Genomic DNA, 18,541 nt, shown 5'->3' with positions numbered 1-18,541 from the left:
GCAGCGACGGCTTCATGATGTCATCCCCACAGCATGACAGGAGGGGGAAGGCAGCAGGCAAGTTGAGTTGGGCAGCTGGCGACCAAGAGTGCCCCCTAATCCAGCACCCAGGCCGCATGACCCCCTACCCCCCTAATTGTGGCCTTGCCCCAGTAATCCACAGGTAGTGGCAGTGGCAGCCCCCCTGCTGCAAGGTAGGAGCTGCAGCAGAATGTTCCTATGGAATCGTCTTCAGGTATTTTCTGCCGAGTGTACAGCCCATAGGCTATATAGGCTAATGCCATTTTGCTGGGGACAAAGTCTGAAAAGTAAAGCTTTCTGAAGCTTAGTAAATCATACTTCCTAGCAATCCTTAAAGAATCCTATGGGTATTGTTTCTGCTGTCAGTTAGGGGATCCTGGCAGATATCTATTGTAGGTCCTTAGCACCAAGAGGATGTGGATGTTTTCAGGGGTTATACTGCTAATGCCAGGATAAAATGGCCCCTAGTATATACAGAAGAGATATTGAATTAAATGGAATTTGTGTTTTTTAAACTTTTTAATATAGTCTTTGGCGTACTCTAGTGGTCATGATGAGAATTATTCACAGTAAGTAGCTTAGTGAACACAGTAATAGTTTCAAACAAATTTCAATTGTGAAAAACTAAAATTGCATAACTAAAGGAAGGTTAAATGTAATTTAATAAACATTTAGATGTGGCTAGCTACATTAGTGAGCGTTGTTTACATTGAAGTGGCTCAAACACTTCATGACTTGTATTGTACACTTTCTTGACCCACATTTTGCTATATGTGGGTAACCGCAAAAACAAATGTTTTTGTGCTCATTTATATTTTTATTAAAATTTAGAGCAGAAGGGCACTTATTTTGGTGGCTTATTGAAAAGTAAAGTATTGAAAAACATTGTGTTTAGACAGACTACATTCCAACCCTCATTCTAGCATTGGTGCAGCAGGTACAGGGCACCTGAGCCCCTGAGGACTAAAGGGCCCACTGCTGCCCTGTCACCCTCTTCCTGTCATCCACCGTTTTTCCCTGTTATACTCTGCCTCCAATCTCTCTCTCTTTCACGCTCTGTGTCTCCCTGTCACAGTCTGACTCTCCCTGTCACCCACTGCTGTGTTGCATATTGTGAACTTGGGTTGGGGTGGAGATGGGGGCCCAAATTATATTTTTGCACCTGGATTCAACATCCACAATGTGCTTAAATGAGGCACCGTGTGAGACAGTTGTTGTCCGTGGGATGCAAAAGGCCATCACAATGCCTGGGCAGAAGACGAAAAAAATCCACCTCTTTCGTCAGGAATTATTTTTATCTAGATCCGGACAACAATTGTCTCGCCATATATAGCTTATGTAATGCTACAATAAGCAGGGTAAGGCCGTTGGCCACCTATGGACATCCTCGCTTATGTGTCACCTGAAGTTCGTTCATACAGTAAGTCATTGTTTAGTTCAGAAAGCAGTCCAGGGAACCTAAATCCCTTTATCCTGTTGTATCCAAGCGCCTAAAAACCACACCAGCAAGTCACTCCTCGTCAATTTTCTCCTCGATCTGGATCGGAGGTAGTCCTGCAGGCCATGTCGCCGGCATGACTGACTTCTCTTTGGAACTTGTGTAGTTTCACGGCGGCACTGCGATCGCATGTGATCGTATCGCACTGCGATGTAGTTTCACGGTGCCACTGCCCGCGGATCGCATCACAAGCAAATTGCGTGTGATTTGATCGTGTGCGATGCAATGCAATGCGATTTAGCACACCCCTACTATCCAGGTTCAGCACACCTCCACTATCCACATAACCCCGAAGCATGGCGAGGGGACGCGGTACGCATCCTCCTGACCTGTTCATACCCCCATTATCAACGTCAGCGTGGAGTTGATTTTATAAAGTGTGGTGAGCGCAGTGAGCTACCGAGCCCGAAGCGTGGCGAGGGGACGCGAAATACACGTCAAGTAATCCACGTCCCCTCATGGGGCTCGCTGTGCTCACCACACTTTGGGCTCGTTTTTCATCTCCTCGCGGGGCGTGCTGCAATTGCCACGCTTCGGGCTCGGTGGCTCACTGCGCTCACCACACTTTATAAAATAGACTCCACGCCAGCATGGATAGTGGGGGTATGAACAGGTCAGGAGGACACATACCGCGGCCGCTCACCATGCTTCGGGGTGATGTGGATAGTGTGGGTGTGCTAAGTAATAGTCAGGGTTTGCTAAATCACATGGGATCAAATAGTATGCACGATGTGATCCGCTGGCAGTGGCTCCGTGGAACTACACAAGTACCATCGCACACGCAACTCGCATGCGATCCCATGCGATGCAATCCCAGTGCCACCGTGAAACTACACAAGTACCTTCTCTTCTATATGGAATTCCTCTGGAGGATCCTGCAGCACTACACCTACTGCTGCCGCTTGCTGGGAGTCGTTCATCATCACAGAGAAGTCAGAACACCGCTACGTCTTTCACTAAGCAATTGACCACCCAACAGTTGTTTGCAATGAGGACAAAGTGCAACAGTGGTCATCCTATGGCAAAGCGGATAACTGTAGCCTTGACAGCTATGTTGGTGTTAGACGTGTGTCCAGTGTCCACCATCAGTGGAGGGCAATTTAGACGATTGATGGAGGTATTGTGTTCCCAGTACCAAATCCTGTCTAGATTCCACTTCACTAGGCAGGCGATACCCAAGATGTACAGAGATGTCCAAGTAAGTCCAAAAAAGTGTCTTCAGTGCCCTGAAAAATGCGGTTGTACCCACTGTCCATTTAACCACGGACATGTCGACAAGTGGTTCAGGGCAAACTAAGGACTATATGACTGTGACAGCCCACTGGGTAGATGCATTGCCTTCTGCAGCAGCATCTCCGAAACACCAGCTCCTTCCAAGGCAGGCTACACTGTTTGTCACCGGTTTCAGTAAGAGGCACAACACTGACACCCTCTTAGAGAAATGAAGGGAAATCATCTCGCAGTGGCTTAGACTCTCTTGGGAATTTATGGTATCATACACCTGAACCTGCCCTGCCACCATAAAACTCCTGAACCTGCCCTGCCATTACCTCAAACAAGAGGTCTGATGCGCTGAAACTCCACCCTCTATATGCTGCAGAGGATGGAGGAGTAGCAAAAGGCTATTCATGCATACATGACTTAGGCAAAGAAGCGGGGATGCACCTTACCCAAGCGCAGTGGAGACTGAGTTACATTTTGTGCAAGGTTCTTCATCCATTTGAATGAGCCACACATGAAGTCAGTTCCGACACTGCCAGCTTGAGTCTTGAGGCTGTTGCAGAAGCAGCTGGAGAAAGTGAAGGAGGAGCTAAATCATTGTGATTCTGCAAAACGTGTAGCTCTTGTAGATGAAACCCTTCATACACTTTGCCAGGATACGAGGGTGATCAGTCTATTAAAGACAGAGGAATACATTCTGGCCACCGTGCTCGATTCTCAATTTAAAGCATATGTCGTGTCTCTGTTTCAGGTGGGCACAAGTCTAGAGTGCCTGCGAAGAAACAGCTCAAATTTCCTACCCGACCTGCTGGTGATGATGCAGGGCAGGTAGGAGTTAGTTTGAACATCTGGTCCGGACAAAGGACCTGCCAATGATTGCTGACATGTCTACTGTCCCTGCATATGATGCTGTCACCATTGAAAAAATTGTGAAGGATTACTTTGGTGACAGCATCCAAGTAGACATGTGTGTACCTGTAAGGCAGGAATAAAATGCAGTTTGGAGGCCCACTGTACAAACTGGCTCTAATTTACCTGAGTTGTACCCCCTCCAGTGTGTAACCCGAAAGAGTTTTTAGTGCAGCTGGGAACCTGGTCAGCGAGTGGCGTAGAGGTTGCTTACGCAAAATATGGAGAATATGATGTTCATCAAAACAAATGATAAATTGTTCAATGAAGACCAGCAATTGCCTCCAGAGACTACAGAGGGACCTATGATTGTGCAGTCCAGTGGGGATGAATTGATATTCTGTGAGGATGAGGAAGTACAGATTGAAGGGGGTGAGAAATCAGAGGATGAGGAATATATCATCTTGCCACTGTAGAGCCGGTTTGTACAGGGAGAGATAAATTGCTTCTTTTTTTTGTGGGAGCCCAAACAAAGCAATCATTTCAGCCACAGTCATGTGGCAGACACTGTCTCTGAAATGATTGGTTTGTTAAAGTGTGCATGTCCTATTTACACAACATAAGAGTTTTCCAAGCTGCCATCCTGTCTGCCACTGCAGTGCCACTTTTAGATGGGCCAAGTGTTTGTGCCGCCCACTTGTGTCGCTTAGCATAGTCATCCAGCTACCTCGTGGTACCTTTTGGCCTAAAAACAACATATGCCCTTATTCTGGTTGGTGCGGTAATATCCGCGTGCGTACGTGCCGCCGATGTTTTGTGTCTGCGCATGTGCAGAGGCGTCTCTGCGCATGTGCGGGCGGGGCGTACGGCCAAATCCCGCATGAAATGTGAACACTCCGAACAGGGGGTGGAGAGGGGCGTGAAGGGCTATTTGGGCTCATTACCAAATGCATACGCCCCGCGTTTCATGGGTGTTCCCATGCAAACGCTGGGCGTACGTATGGTAATGCGGCCGTGACGCACGTGTAGGGGGTGGACATATGACATCGCCGGATGTCAGCTGCCCGCCCAGATCCCTGCTTTTGCACGGAAAAATGTCCGTGTGGTCTGAGGTTGCGGGAGCTGGTGGACCACTCGGTCCTGCATTCGATGGTCTGCGACCATCGAATGATGGGGGAGGTTCCCTGAGATGGAGGAGGCGTATTACATGAAAAATACACGTGCGGTCCGTTCGGCCAGCTTCGTACGGACGGAGTTGGCGATCCGTACGGAAGGCGGGGTTTCACAGGCACGGTCCTGGCCGCATATTCGGATCCGGCCGCACCCATCAGAATAAGGCCCATTGTGAGGTTTGTAGTATTCAGGATAGACTGGACATGAGTGGAAATTGAGGTTAATAATAGCATAGGAGCAAAAAAAAAATTCTATGATTTCATCGATTTGTATGGTTAAAAAAATGGTTAAATGGTTAAAAAAAAAAAGAAGGAGATCCAGTTCGAAAACACTGCCGGAGATACAGATACAAAACACGTTTCCTGAAACACTAAAAGTGGTTGGTGCACATCCCTAATAAATTGATACAAATAGTGGTCATTCAGGGCATCCATTAATACATTTCCCTTAGAGGTACTACTTCACCTATCTTTCCATTTTATTTCTGGGTAGTTAAAGTCGCCCATAATAATAATGTCCCATAAGCTGGCCGCTTTTCCCACCTGTATCAAGAGGACTTTTTTTTCCTCCTCTGTATTTAAGTTGGGTGGTTTATAACATGTTCTTACTATAAGTTTATTAGCACCTTTATTGTTACCTGTGATTTGTACCCATACCGATTCTACTGACTCCATTGTGCTCTCGTATATGTCTTCCCTTATGTATGGTTTTAAGGACAGTTTAACATATAAACATACCCCCCCCCCCCATCCCCTCCCCTTCTACCTAATCTATTTTTTCTAAACAGACTATAACCCTCTATGTTAGCCTCCCACTCAAGTGATTTGTCCCACCAAGTTTCGGTAATACCTATCTTCCTCCGAAACTAGGGCCTTTAGTTCCCCCATTTTACTACTTAATCTCCTAGCATTCAGATAAAGGCATTTCAGATCACGTTTTTCCTTCACCCTCGTCGTGTTACCTGTTACTGTTGCAGAAGGTCCCTCAGATAATAAATCAGTATTACAGACTATACTTGTATTTGGTTGTGTAATTCTCATACTCCTGTCATATATCTTGCATCCCTCTTCCTCCCTTTCCCTTGCTTCCTCCACAATGTAGTTGTCTTTGCTCTATTTCACTCATTTATTGGTGTATGTTTCTAACTATTCCATCCCCCCCCACCGCCTAGTTTAAAATCTCCTCCAGCTTTCCCAACATTCTACCCCCAAGCACCACTGCCCGCCTCATGGTGCAATCCATGAGGAAAAAGGACAGAGAAATCCACACAGTTATCTAGGAACTCAAAACCCTCCCTCCTGCACCAATCCTTGAGCCACACGTTAACCTCTCTAATCTCCCTCTGTCTCCCTGGGCTAGCTCATGGCACAGGCAATATTTCTGAGATTATTACCTTAGATGCCCAAAGTTTATTGCCTAGATCCCAATAGAGGACACATTTGAAATGAAGGCCCTTATATAGGAACATATGGGTGTAAGCATGCATTAATTAACCAATACATGTGTACAGCAAATCATTTTGAAAGAAAAAGAATGTGTGCAGTGGCGTAAAATAATTTAAATTTAGCATATGCGAAAAAAAAAAACTACAAGTATGGTGCGCATCATCTGCCAAACCCGCAGTACCATCATCCGAAATCTGACAAACTGCAGCAAGAAGGATAATGTCAAAGGACTCTGCAGCACCCCCACCTTCACCGTTACCAGCAGCACCAGTTGGTCAGAAAGAGCAAGAGGAAAGTGAAAGTCCAGGCACCAGTGGGGAACAAAAGAAAGAAGGCAACCGTAGAACCAGAAATCCAGCATTTCTCCATCAGGAGCTTACGGTTTTGGTGCCAAGAGCCCAATACTTCTTTGAGGCTGCACCCACGAACACAGTATGAGAGCAGCTGCTTAGGAAAGCATAAGGGGAGAAATTACTAAGGTCCATCAATGCGGTTTGCTGTCGGTAAGTGCTGAACTGTTGCATTGTTTCTATATTTACAGTGTAGAATTTTGTTTAAAAAATAGGTACAGAAAGTGTCTTTTAGAAATTTGATGGAGTATATTTTTTTACCAAGTACATTCTAGGCTATTTACAGATGTTTATGTATGCAAAATGTGCCATTCATTTATCACATATTTATGATATCTATATACTATTGATTCAGATGGCACGGTTTCAACTCAAAACGAAAGAACACGTGTGCTGCATGATGGAGACACACCCAGAGTACAGGAGGGGGAACATTCCCTCAAAATCTGGAGTTGTCGGACCTGGAGATGATGGCAGAGGGTTGCATTGCTCCAGTGGAGGTGAAAGGGGTGTTCCACATGGACAGCGATATGACTGTGGAGGCTTTTCAGGAAGAACTACCTGGTAATTTTATGTTTAATTAATAGATGTTTTCAAAGTAGTGGTAAAGCTCAATGTGTAATTGATTTTTCAAATGTCTTTGTCAGATGATGTGACGCCCCCTGTGGAGGGTGTTGAACAACCAACTGCGGTAGAGGATACACCCCCAGCGGGACGAGGACAGCTGGTTCGGATGTCAGTCCCCCCCCCACAGAGTCAGTACACAATCTTCTTAAGGTCCTTGAAGCTCAAGGGGCACACAGAAGCAGAGTCTGCAAATGCAGGAGCGTGCCCTTGGAAAACAGAAGGAGATCCTGACTCAGCTCTGGGAGCTTAATGCTACCACCCACGATGGTTTTTGGCAGTTTGCAAACACAAATGCTAGCCACAGAGCCACCTTACCAACACCCCTACCAGCCCCAATACCATCACCACCCCCAGCACCCAGACCATCACAGGATCCAACTCCATCAGGTGCAGCACCACGACGAGTGACCCACTAGGCTGCGGCCAAAAAAAATGCTGCTGACCCCTCAAAAATGATATATTTGTGTTATCTGCGGCCTGAGGCAACCCAGCAGCTGTTTTCATTTTAAAATGGCGTACAGTATATATATATATATTTTTTTTTTTATCATTTATGGCATTTTATGGGCACATTATTTATGTTATTATTCTAACAATGCATGTTTATAAATACAAAGATGTAAAAATCTAGGTTTGGAGAAAGATATAATACTGTATATGGTTTTGGCAAAAAAAAAGCGTAATTCTACAGCAGCAGAGTTTATATTGTCATTTATATTGTGTTTAAAAAATAAAATTGTAGGTTGAGATGAATAAACATTTTTGTCACCACAGAACATCCGCAAATCACTAGTTTGTTTGATTTATATTTATTATGTGGAAAATTTATACATGTTTTTATGATGTACATTATACAAGAATTTCTGAGCCTCCCTATTGCGCCACCTAGTGGGGTACAGCTCTAATGACACAAAGAGAAACTTTTCACCAAAAGTTAATTTTTTTAGAAGAAACAAAATCGTGTCACCCTAAGAGATCCCACATATATAAGGTCACTCCCTCTTACATCAAAAAAAGAAGAAAGTCCTGAAGTGATGGTAAGTACTTTTTCTGAGAGAATCAAATAAAAACTCAAAAAGACACAGACATACAGTAGTGCAGATTGCCGGATCACCATATAGTAATGGTTCATTTTGTTATCCCACTCACGTGTTAAATGCGGTTATAACAGTGATGTATGGACATTGATGTCCTGCATATATCCCTCTAATCAGGTCCTGATATACATATAGTTTCCTACAACTTGGAGGACATATAATAGTGCAACACCGTATAGATAAAGTATAACAAATTTATTATAGGTTTGCACTCACATTTAAAAGGTTAAAATTAGGCATATAACACCACAATGGGTGTAATGATAGAAGTCTGGATAGACGGATTATCAGCCAGTGACAATACTTGCTGTAAACTTGGTCCTGAGGTGCCGGCTCCTCCAGACAAGTAAATGGATGGTCTAAACAGCAAACAGAATCCAAGGTGTCTTCCGTGGGGTCCAGTGAGGTGCGCGTTTTCGGACCTATAAGGTCTTTCCTCAGAAGCTAACCACACCATCTCCATGGAGCCCTTTTATACACGGTAGTGTCTAGATCCCATGCAGTTTTGGTAATTTTCCCATCATGCCCTGGGTCCACGTATACCTGGAGGGGGAATATAAATCTGTGGCGAGCGAAGCGAGCCACCGTGCCCGAAGCGTGCGAGCGTAGCGAGCCCGCGAGGGTACAATGGTGCAAAAATAAAACAAAATAACCGACACCTACATGAATTACACATAAATTAAGAAACGTTGTGAGGGCATCTAACAACTTCCGCCCTCACTGAACGTCACATCCTGTAAGCTATACTGCATGGGAACTAGTCTCTACCTTTTATACACTCAGAGATGGGGACACCTCCGGTCCAGGCTCCGTACACCGGAAATGGACCGTGCATGTATGAATACAATCCCAGTTCGTGTTTTTAACATTAAGACAGGTTAAAAAAACATACATTACAAATACATTCACATATTAATGACTACTGGGAAGCGCTCATACAAAAAGGGCATAGCGGAAAGATATTTCTTCATATGGAACGCCATTCATGCTTTCCATTCAGTCCACAGGGCGGAAGCGGAAATGACGCTTAAGCATTCCATTCAGCAATAGAGATGACATTTATGCGTTCCACTGCCAGGCCCCGGAGTAGGCTTCTTTTGTGTTCCGAAAGCCCAGAAGTCCTCTATTTTTTGTTAAATGAGCCTTTATCCTGCTTTGTTCCTCCATGAAGCATAAATTGGGGACATAAGTTCATAGTTCATGATATGGTCCATGATATAAAGGGGAATATATGATAAAAAAAATATGTATCAATATAAAAATTAATATACCACAAAAAAGTTTATATAATAAAAACACATATAGGAACATTAATACAAAGTGAACATCTTAAGGAAATAAGTAAAAGTAAAGGAGTCCAAATGTCAAATGGAAAAACTTTTTACAAGTAAAATTATTATTAGAGGAACCACTTCAGTTCGAATTCTCCATTTAGACCATTTGAGACTAGGGTTTTTAGTTTATAAATTCACTTCATCTCTGCTTTCGCCAGTCTCTGGTCTAAATCTTTACATCTCCAAGTGGATTGTAACCCCCAAAACGTTTTTATTGGGGTCACAGTTATGTTTTCATTTAAAATGGGATGAAAGGGTATGGGTGTCAAGTCCCTTTTGTTTCTTGTATATGTGTTCGGCCATTCTAACTTTCATACATCTGGCGGTCTTTCCGATATATAAAAGGCCGCACACACATTCTATACCGTATAGAATATTTTTAGAATTACACATGATAAAACTTTTGATAGGGTATTTAATACCATTGACATTAAACTCATTTATCTTAGTTATTTCTTTTGTGCATTTACAGATTTTACAAGACCCACACCTGTAGAAGCCTTTACTGCTTATACTGCTTTTAATTCTGGGTTCTATAGCACTCCTAACCACATTATCTTTTATTGAAGGAGCTCTTCCAGTGGCGTAGCTACATTTTGGGCGCCCCCCCGCCATTAGGGGGGGGATGCCCCCCCTCGCCGCCACCCCGCCAAGCACCCCTACCCCCCTGCCCTGCCGCCCTGCCGCCTATGCAAACCCCCTCCCCCCAATCCCCCACAGACTTACCTATCAAGCTGGTCCCGGCGGCTCCTTTCTTCTGCTGAGGACCACCACAAAATGGTGGCCCCCATACAGCAGACAGTTTCAGAGAACTGTGTGCTATATGGGGGCGGCCATTTTGTGGTGGTCCTCAGCAGAAGAACGGAGCCACCGGGACCAGCGCGATAGGTAAGTCTGCGGGGGATTGGGGGGGTTTAACTATAGCACCGCAGCCCCCGGCGCCCCCACATGCACAGCGCCCCCCCCCGCGGTGGCGGGGGCTGCGGTGCTATAGTTACGCCGCTGAGCTCTTCTATATATGAATGCAGGTTTATTGGGTAATTCATTAACTATAGTGGGATCCTGTTTTAAGATGTTCCAATGTTTTTTAATTATGTTCAACTTCCTTGTGCTGAACATGAAACCGACAATTGAAGGCCCATTTGGTATGGTCATTGGTTGGGGGTGGGTTATCTTTCTTTTTGTATTGTAAAAGATCTATACGTGATATCGTAGATACTTTTGTACATGCTCTTTCGATCATATCCTTTTCACAGGGCCGGATTAACAGTGGGCCTGAAGGAGCTATAGCTCCAGGCCCACTCTCCAAATAGGCCCATTTTGTAGCTGAGGGCCAGGGCTTTCCAATGAGCCTGGCCTCATGTCACTACGTTTTCCCCATAGGATAACATGGGACCCACTAATTCCGACCCCCACCCGGTTCCAATAGCTGCCAGTTCCCCCCTTCGGCATCACAGAAGCTCGAGGTTGATCTCAGTCAAACCCAAATCGCTGGGCCTTCAATCTGATATCAGGCAGGTCCATATGGGTTAATTGGTTTCAGAGCTATTGCGGGTAATTTTTTCATTCCTGAAATGTAATTTCATGGCTGCTCATGTTGTTTGAGGGCAGATTTCTCTGGAACAAAATGGCCCAGTTTCACGGGACCAAAATCATTCAAAGCCCACTCAAAAGTTCTTCAATATGATACTGGTCACATGCAAATAGGTCAGTTGATTCCGAAGACATAGCCGGTTGGTTAAAGGGGGGGGGGGAGAGGGGGGTGGTATTCTCTCCCCCTCACATCGGAAAATGCAGGGACTAGGCTGGTGTAAAAGGGGCCAGCTCGGGAATGTCCCTGCATGATCCTGGGACCATATACCCGGATAAGTCCCTGCATTTTCTGGTGTGAAAGGGGTATTATTTCAAATACGGATGGTGTAATGGATAGCATTACTGCCTCACAGCACTGAGGTCATGGGTTCCATTCCAACCATGGCCCTAACTGTGCAGAGTTTGTATATTCTCCCCGTTTTCTCCGGGTACTCCGGTTTCCTCCCACAATCCAAAAATATACTGGTAGGTAAATTGGCTCCCAACAAAATTAACCCTAAAATGTCTGTGTGTGAGTGTGTATACATGTGGTAGGGAATATAGATTGTAAGATCCACTGCGGCAGGGACTGATGTGAATGATCAAATATTCTCTGTAAAGCGCTGCGTAATATGTATGCGCTATATAAGAAACTGTAAATAAAAATTAAATAAATAAATAGCTGGGAACTGCAGTGCTCTGAATACAGCCAATCAGCCCCCTGCTCTCTGCCTGGCTTTCAATGGCTGTCACTTCTGTCTGGCGGCGGCTGTCCCCCAGTTGACATGAGCATGTATTCCCCGTTGGCAATGAGCATGTGATCACACATGGCAATGAGCATGGAACCCCAGGCAAGGAGCATGTAGGTAAGCAGCACTTATGTACCATAATTTTTAATAGGCATTATGGTGTGTGGCTTAACATGTAATGGGTATTATGGTGTAAATTTTTAATATGCGCTTTTGGCGTGCAATGTCCCTGTTTATGAAGCATATTGTGAATGTTTGTTCAATACGTTTGGTATAGTGTGTATTTTTGCTCAATACATGTGGCAAAATGTGAATTTTGCCTTAATCTATGTTGCACAAAGTGACTGAATTTTGACTCATTCCATGTGGCATAATGTGTACGAGGCAAGTACAATATAAGGGGGTTACATGATTTGTATAAGGGGTATATGGTGTGGTAAACTTAGTCGACCAAATGAAAGGTGCTGAAATGTTGTTTACCAAGTTTTGGCTTTCAGTATTTTTTTTATGACTGGAGTGCCGCCTCACCTCGCAAGTATCTTAGGAAATCGGCGTCCTGCGGGTGCACCTTTGGAGGGCACCCGGCAATATATGGCAGCTTCTATTTTCCCTCTTTTATGTGCCAGGCCCTTGCATATGCATCCTCTTTGCCATTTTCCACCCTATACTAAACCCTTTGCATTTTTCCTATGCTAGTCCCCTGCCTTTTCCAGGCATATATAATTATTTGAAAGTATTTTCACAAATAGAGACACACTCATGAGCAGACCAACCAAACAGAACACTGGTCATGCCCCCCACATTATTAGGTGCTGGCCACAACCCCTATTATTGAGCATAATAGGCCCTTGATCATTTTCAGCTCCAGGCCCATTTAGACCTTAATCTGGCACTGCCTTTTCATATCCTTTGTCAAGAAATCTCTGACCTATATCTATTATCTGTTTTTCGCATTCTTCCATTTCAGTACAGATTCTCTTTGCTCTTATAAACTGGCTGTAAGGTATCCCATCTAGCCAATTATTATGGTGTTGGCTAGATCTTTCGATATAGCCATTGCAAATGGTTAATTTCCTATAAATTTTGGTCTCCAATTTACTATTTTTCGTATAGAGACTAATGTCCAAAAAACGTATTGATTCCTTACTGCTTGAAAAGACTAAATTAATATTGAAGGCATTAAGATTCAAGTTGTGACCAAAAACTTCAAGATCTTCAGATGTGCCCCTCCCAAAAAATAAAATATCATCTATGTATATGCGCCAGAGCACCAGATCTGCCCCAAGAACCTCTCCATGCCAAACTACAAGATCTTCCCAGCAGGCCATGAAGAGGTTTGCGTAACTTGGGGCGAATCTGATGCCCATAGCAGTACCGATATGTTGGACATAATATGTTCCTTCAAAGTATAAATAATTATTTCTTAATATAAATTTAATACCATGTAAAATGAAGGTTTAAAGGTCCTCTGAGTAGTCAGATTTTTCTAAAAAATATGACACAGCTTCTAAACCTTTATCCTCTCTGATGATTGTATAAAGGGTTGAAACATCTGCACTGAATAAGATATAATGATCTTCCCATTTTACTTCTTCTAAAAGTCTAAGCAGTTCTCCTGTGTCTTTTAAATAGGCTTTTGTTGTTTTAACCAGTGGTTGCAAATTAAAATCGATTATTGCTGATAGGTTGGATGTTATGCTGTTAGTGACTGACACTATTGGTCTGCCGGGAGAGTGGAGGGGGTCCTTGTGGATTTTAGGGAGTGTGTAAATCATTATCAATGTGGTTGAGGTGGTTTCAAATATGAAAAAACTTCAATAAAAGGTAAAAGCACCAATGTGTTTCACCAGGATTAGGGTGACATTGGGGGTTATTTTGGTTCACTCTTTCTGACTAATTCCTTCTTAGATGGACAAAACCATGTGCACTGCAGGTGGGGCAAATGTTACTTGTGTAGAGATAGTTAGATTTTGGTGGGGTTTTACTTCAAAGTGAGATCTATATTGCAGTGTTAAAATAAAGCAGTCCGTAACTCACCCAAATCTAATTCTCTCTGCACATTTTACATTTGCCCCCCCCTGCAGTGCACATGGTCTTGTCCATCTAAGAATGAATTTGTCAGAAAGAGTGAACCAAAATAACCCCCATTGTTTGAAAACATTCACCATGTATGTAGGTTATTAGTGACACTTTATAATGTAACAAGGGGAAACAAGTATAATTATGTTACATGTTTTTGAACAATCGAGAATGGTCAACCCTAAATTAAATATGTGTGTTGTTAGATTGGAGTAGAATAGAAATATATCCAAAAGATAGCAACGGGTGCAAGTTGTCAGGGCGAGATTTGTATGTTCCTGTGGTTAGGATACAATCAGGTGTGTATGTTCGATTCTTTATCGTAGTAATGATTGCTCATCCGAAGATCTTGGAGTGTTCTCACAAGCGCGAGTGGCTCAAAACTCACTTTTCTCTGCACGCGTTTTAGGTGCAGACCGCTGCAAATGTCATTTGTAGCTGTGTGAAAACTCCTCCTTACATTATTATTGTACAACCCCTATGTACGCCCATATTTACGCCCCTCAATGTTATGATTTTGGGTGTGAACCAGCAGCTGGGACTGCTGTTAAGGACAGCCACGGCAGAACCCTATGCTGACTCTGAAATAGATTAGTGAATGAGCACTAATTAAGAGGAAAGAAAAAGACAAAGAATAGAAAAAGCACCTGAAATAAAAACGGGTTAAAATAATGTATACAGCTCTTTTGAGCTAAGGTAAAATATCCGTGGGGCTGTGCTGTCCCTACCTCTAACACAAGCTGCCAGTGTAAGCCGCGAGCGGAGACTGTGGAAGCGGCTTGTTGAAAAGCCGCTAGTCTTCTGCGCTGTCCGGTTGATCCCCAAAGTAAGATGGCTGAGTCCTGCAGATGCTAGGCTTCACCTGTAGTCGCCACGTGTGAAGTAGCGAGTTAGGCTCGCTACAGCTCCGGTGCAACCAGGTGTTATGTGTGGACAAAGAGTCAGCGACCCCCCAAGGGTACGGTCAAAAAGAGATCTGGCTAAAAGGGCCTGACTAGAAAAAATAAGAAAGAAGGCAACTTACCAAAACTAACTAATGCTGCTAATAGCGCCAGCCACCTAGTCACCAACCATCGGCGACCGCGTTGCATACAAAAGAGAAAATACACCACACAAAAAGGCACACAACAAACTAGACACACTAGACAACAAACACTACAAATACCACCACTGGGTAACACCCAAGCAGAGACCAAAAATAAGGACTCAGCGTAACGCTGGATAAACCTCCTAATGAGAAAGGAGGGGACATGACATAAGGCAAATGCCCAGGAGGGCAACCAGAATAACTAGAGAACTGGGTCCCCAACAGGGGAACTTACTGAACCAGGATAGACTGCAACAGATCGTGACCACGGGGACAGAGTTCCAGGAGCTGACAGGCACAGGGAGAGAAGGATTAGGCAGGTGATAGGCACAAGAACAGGAGCTATTACCGGCATGGCTCAGTGTGTCCAATGAGAGGGACAGCCCAGTCCTGCTAACTATCCCCTGCTGGGGAAGCGTGGCTGGACAGCGTCATACACGCTGCCCAGCCACGCTAAAGCGGGGAGGATTACTCCCGCTGCCTGTCTCCTCCAGCATCCTGCGGGCAACCTCAGTGGCTTCCGCCGGAGGCTACGTCCAGCCGCGTCATCCCCCCGCGTCTCTGGTTGCTGACCAACCAGAGTCCATCCTGCTGCAGCCGGAGGGACGTGCTGCTGCGCACCCCTGCATTGCTGGAGCACGCCTCCGGCGTGCAACACTCGTGGCAGGTATATGAAGCCTCACCCACGGAAACACCCTAACTACGCCTTAGTATCGGTACCTGGATGTGTTTTTTTTTTACTTGCATGGCTGCAGATTTATACGTACAAAGATTTTGGCACATGCGCTTTGTACATTTGACGCATGCTGCTTAATTAGACCAATATACTTTTGACGAAAGCATCACGGTAGTCGATCTGGAGTGTCGAACAACCACGAAAGCACCACAGCAGTCGATCTGGAGTGTTGAACAACCAAAAACTTACAGTTGCAAATATAATTTAAAGGGAACCACCCAAAATGTAGACTGTAGACCACTCACCATAGATTTCCTGTGTGCAACATACAATTCCTATGAGCTTAAAATAGCCAGATGTACGTGGATTGATGCTTAGTTAATCAATGTATAGATTTTGTATGGCATGAAAATGTCAAACCGGTTAATTGACATTGTTATTAAAAACACAGATGAGTAAACTGTTGGTAACAGACAAACAATTTCGATTTACTAAATTAAAATAAGGAAGTCAGGATGTGAAATTCATGGTGTAACAGATTAACAGGAAATGTCAGCAAAATGTACAGCAGTGAATTTCATAACAAAGAAGAAACATTTAATAACAAATTGTGTATACAAAATAACAGCTTGAATTAAAAAGTATATTTATGTAAGCTCTGAAAAGAAGCTTTATCATGTGTGACTTAAAATGATGTGATTTATAATTTTCTGTTCAATACTTACACAACCCTTAGCGTGTCAAGTGAATTTATCAAAATAAGTGTGAAAAAGTGGCAAGCAAACATAATGACCTGTAATGTTTACCTTATATAGGAAATCATTTATTTTGCACAACATTTTCATTTGAATTTATATAACAAATGTGAACAATGCTGCCATCCCACAGAGATGTTGGTACTTAAAGGGTTCAAAAAGAATAATTGTGGTGGGTATTACCTGCCAAGGACTCTGATCCCTCATTCCAAATACTGTAGGCTGATGGTAATTATACCCACTCTTGAGATGGCCCATATGTTTTCCAGGTTGTACTAGGAAGGACAGTGAGGATAGTGGTGCAGCTATATTTTAGCATTTAATATTGCTATTGCTTGATTTTATTTATTTTTGATGTTTTGATATTAACCCAGGACCAAATGGGTCATGGGTAAGTGGGGTCGTAAGTGGGACATTTGCATGCTGTTTGTCATGGAGAAAGCTTCCGCTTGGTTAATTAATTGGACCCTTTAATTCACATTCAGTACTCTACTTTTTCTCTACTACCTGCAGCTTAGGGGATTAGGAAATAGTGTAAAACAGCGCAGGTCACCGGGATGATGATGGGGGATAGGGTCAGCGCAGCACCTCAAATGAAGGGGTTTATTCTAGTTCATTCTTTCTGACAAAATCCTTCTTAGATGGACAAAACCATGTGCACTGCAGGGGGGCAGATGTAACATGTGCAGAGAGAATTAGATTTGGGTGAGTTATTTTGTTTCTGTGCAGGGAAAATACTGACTGCATGATTTTACACTTCAATATAGATCTCACTTTGAAGAAAAACCCCACCCAAATCTAATTCTCTCTGCACAAGTTACATCTGCCCCACCCGCAGTGCACATGGTTTTGTCCATCTAAGAAGGATTTTGTCAGAAAGAATGGACTAGAATAACCCCCTAAGTTGTGTGCGCTACCTTCGCCATAGCCAGCAATATGAAATATGAGCACATGATGGGATTCCATGTACCCCACCCCCCCAAAAAAACAACATTTCCATATTCAATTAATCTGTGTTCATTCTTAGGAAGTGAAGGCCAGCTTTTCAAGTGTCCGCCTTTTTCCACTGTTGACTTTATGCATGTCGACCTGGACACCAGGGCCGGCGCCACCACTAGGCAGGACTAGGCATTTGCCTAGGGCGCCGGCCACTGGAGGGCGGTAATGAGCCGCCGAGGAGAGGTACCATAGAGGTACCATAGAAAGCTGGGAGCGGGGAGCAGGTAAGACAGAGGGCTTCCCTCTTCCCCCACCCCCGAACCCGCCTGTGAATCAACGCTGCCTTCCCCCCCCTGGATGCAGGGGCTGCGGCAGCAGTATTGCCCGCACCCCCCCCCCCCACAGTGCACGCGCCCGCTGTAGTATCGCCCGCAACCCCCCCACCCCCGAAGCACGTGTGGGGGGGGGGGTTGCATCGGGCGGCTCGCGGAGGATTTGCCTGGGGCGGGGGGGAGGCTTGCACCGGCCCTGCTGGACACTGTTACCCTTATGATCCATACCCATGAGAAAGCCATACTTCTGGAACATACAGTATTAATAGATTACTTCTGCTTTATGCTAACCTTCACCTTAATTACAATGCATACATTTGAGTATGCAAAAAACTTCCTATAGAATAACCAGTTTATTGCTATCTATGTGCTAGGTTCAGGGATGGATTACCCATGGGGTGACAGGGTGGCGGTCGCCCCGGGGCCCCCACACATTTCAGGGCCCCCACACCCGCCACCCTACTGCTGCGCCGGTGGCGGGTGCCAGGCAGCTGGGCGGGCAGTGGGACCCTGCGGTGGATGTGAAGTCATCCCCCTCCCGACTGGGCCGGGGGGAGGGGCCTGCCTCCGTGTGGGGGGGGGGGCTGCCTCCGACTGGGCCCGGGGGGAGGAGTCAGCCTCCGTCGGGGGGGGGGAGGTTTGCTAGACCTTGCGTTGTCCAGGGCCCCCACAAACCTTGATCTGGCCCTGGCTATGTTAGAAAACAATGTACCTTTAAAAACCACTGAAAACCCTTC

The 18,541-nt window shown here is 44.7% G+C and overlaps 1 protein-coding gene across 1 annotated transcript in view; it reads left to right on the top strand.

Moving 5' to 3' along the window:
* Window positions 1–18,541, top strand: part of IPCEF1 (interaction protein for cytohesin exchange factors 1) — a 155,559-nt gene that overhangs the window by 3,271 nt on the left and 133,747 nt on the right. The window lies entirely within an intron of this gene.

The sequence above is a fragment of the Crinia signifera genome, chromosome 3, assembly GCF_055691185.1.
Source record: "Crinia signifera chromosome 3, ASM5569118v1, whole genome shotgun sequence".
NCBI lineage: Eukaryota > Metazoa > Chordata > Amphibia > Anura > Myobatrachidae > Crinia > Crinia signifera.
This window is presented reverse-complemented; position numbering and strand designations above follow the sequence as displayed.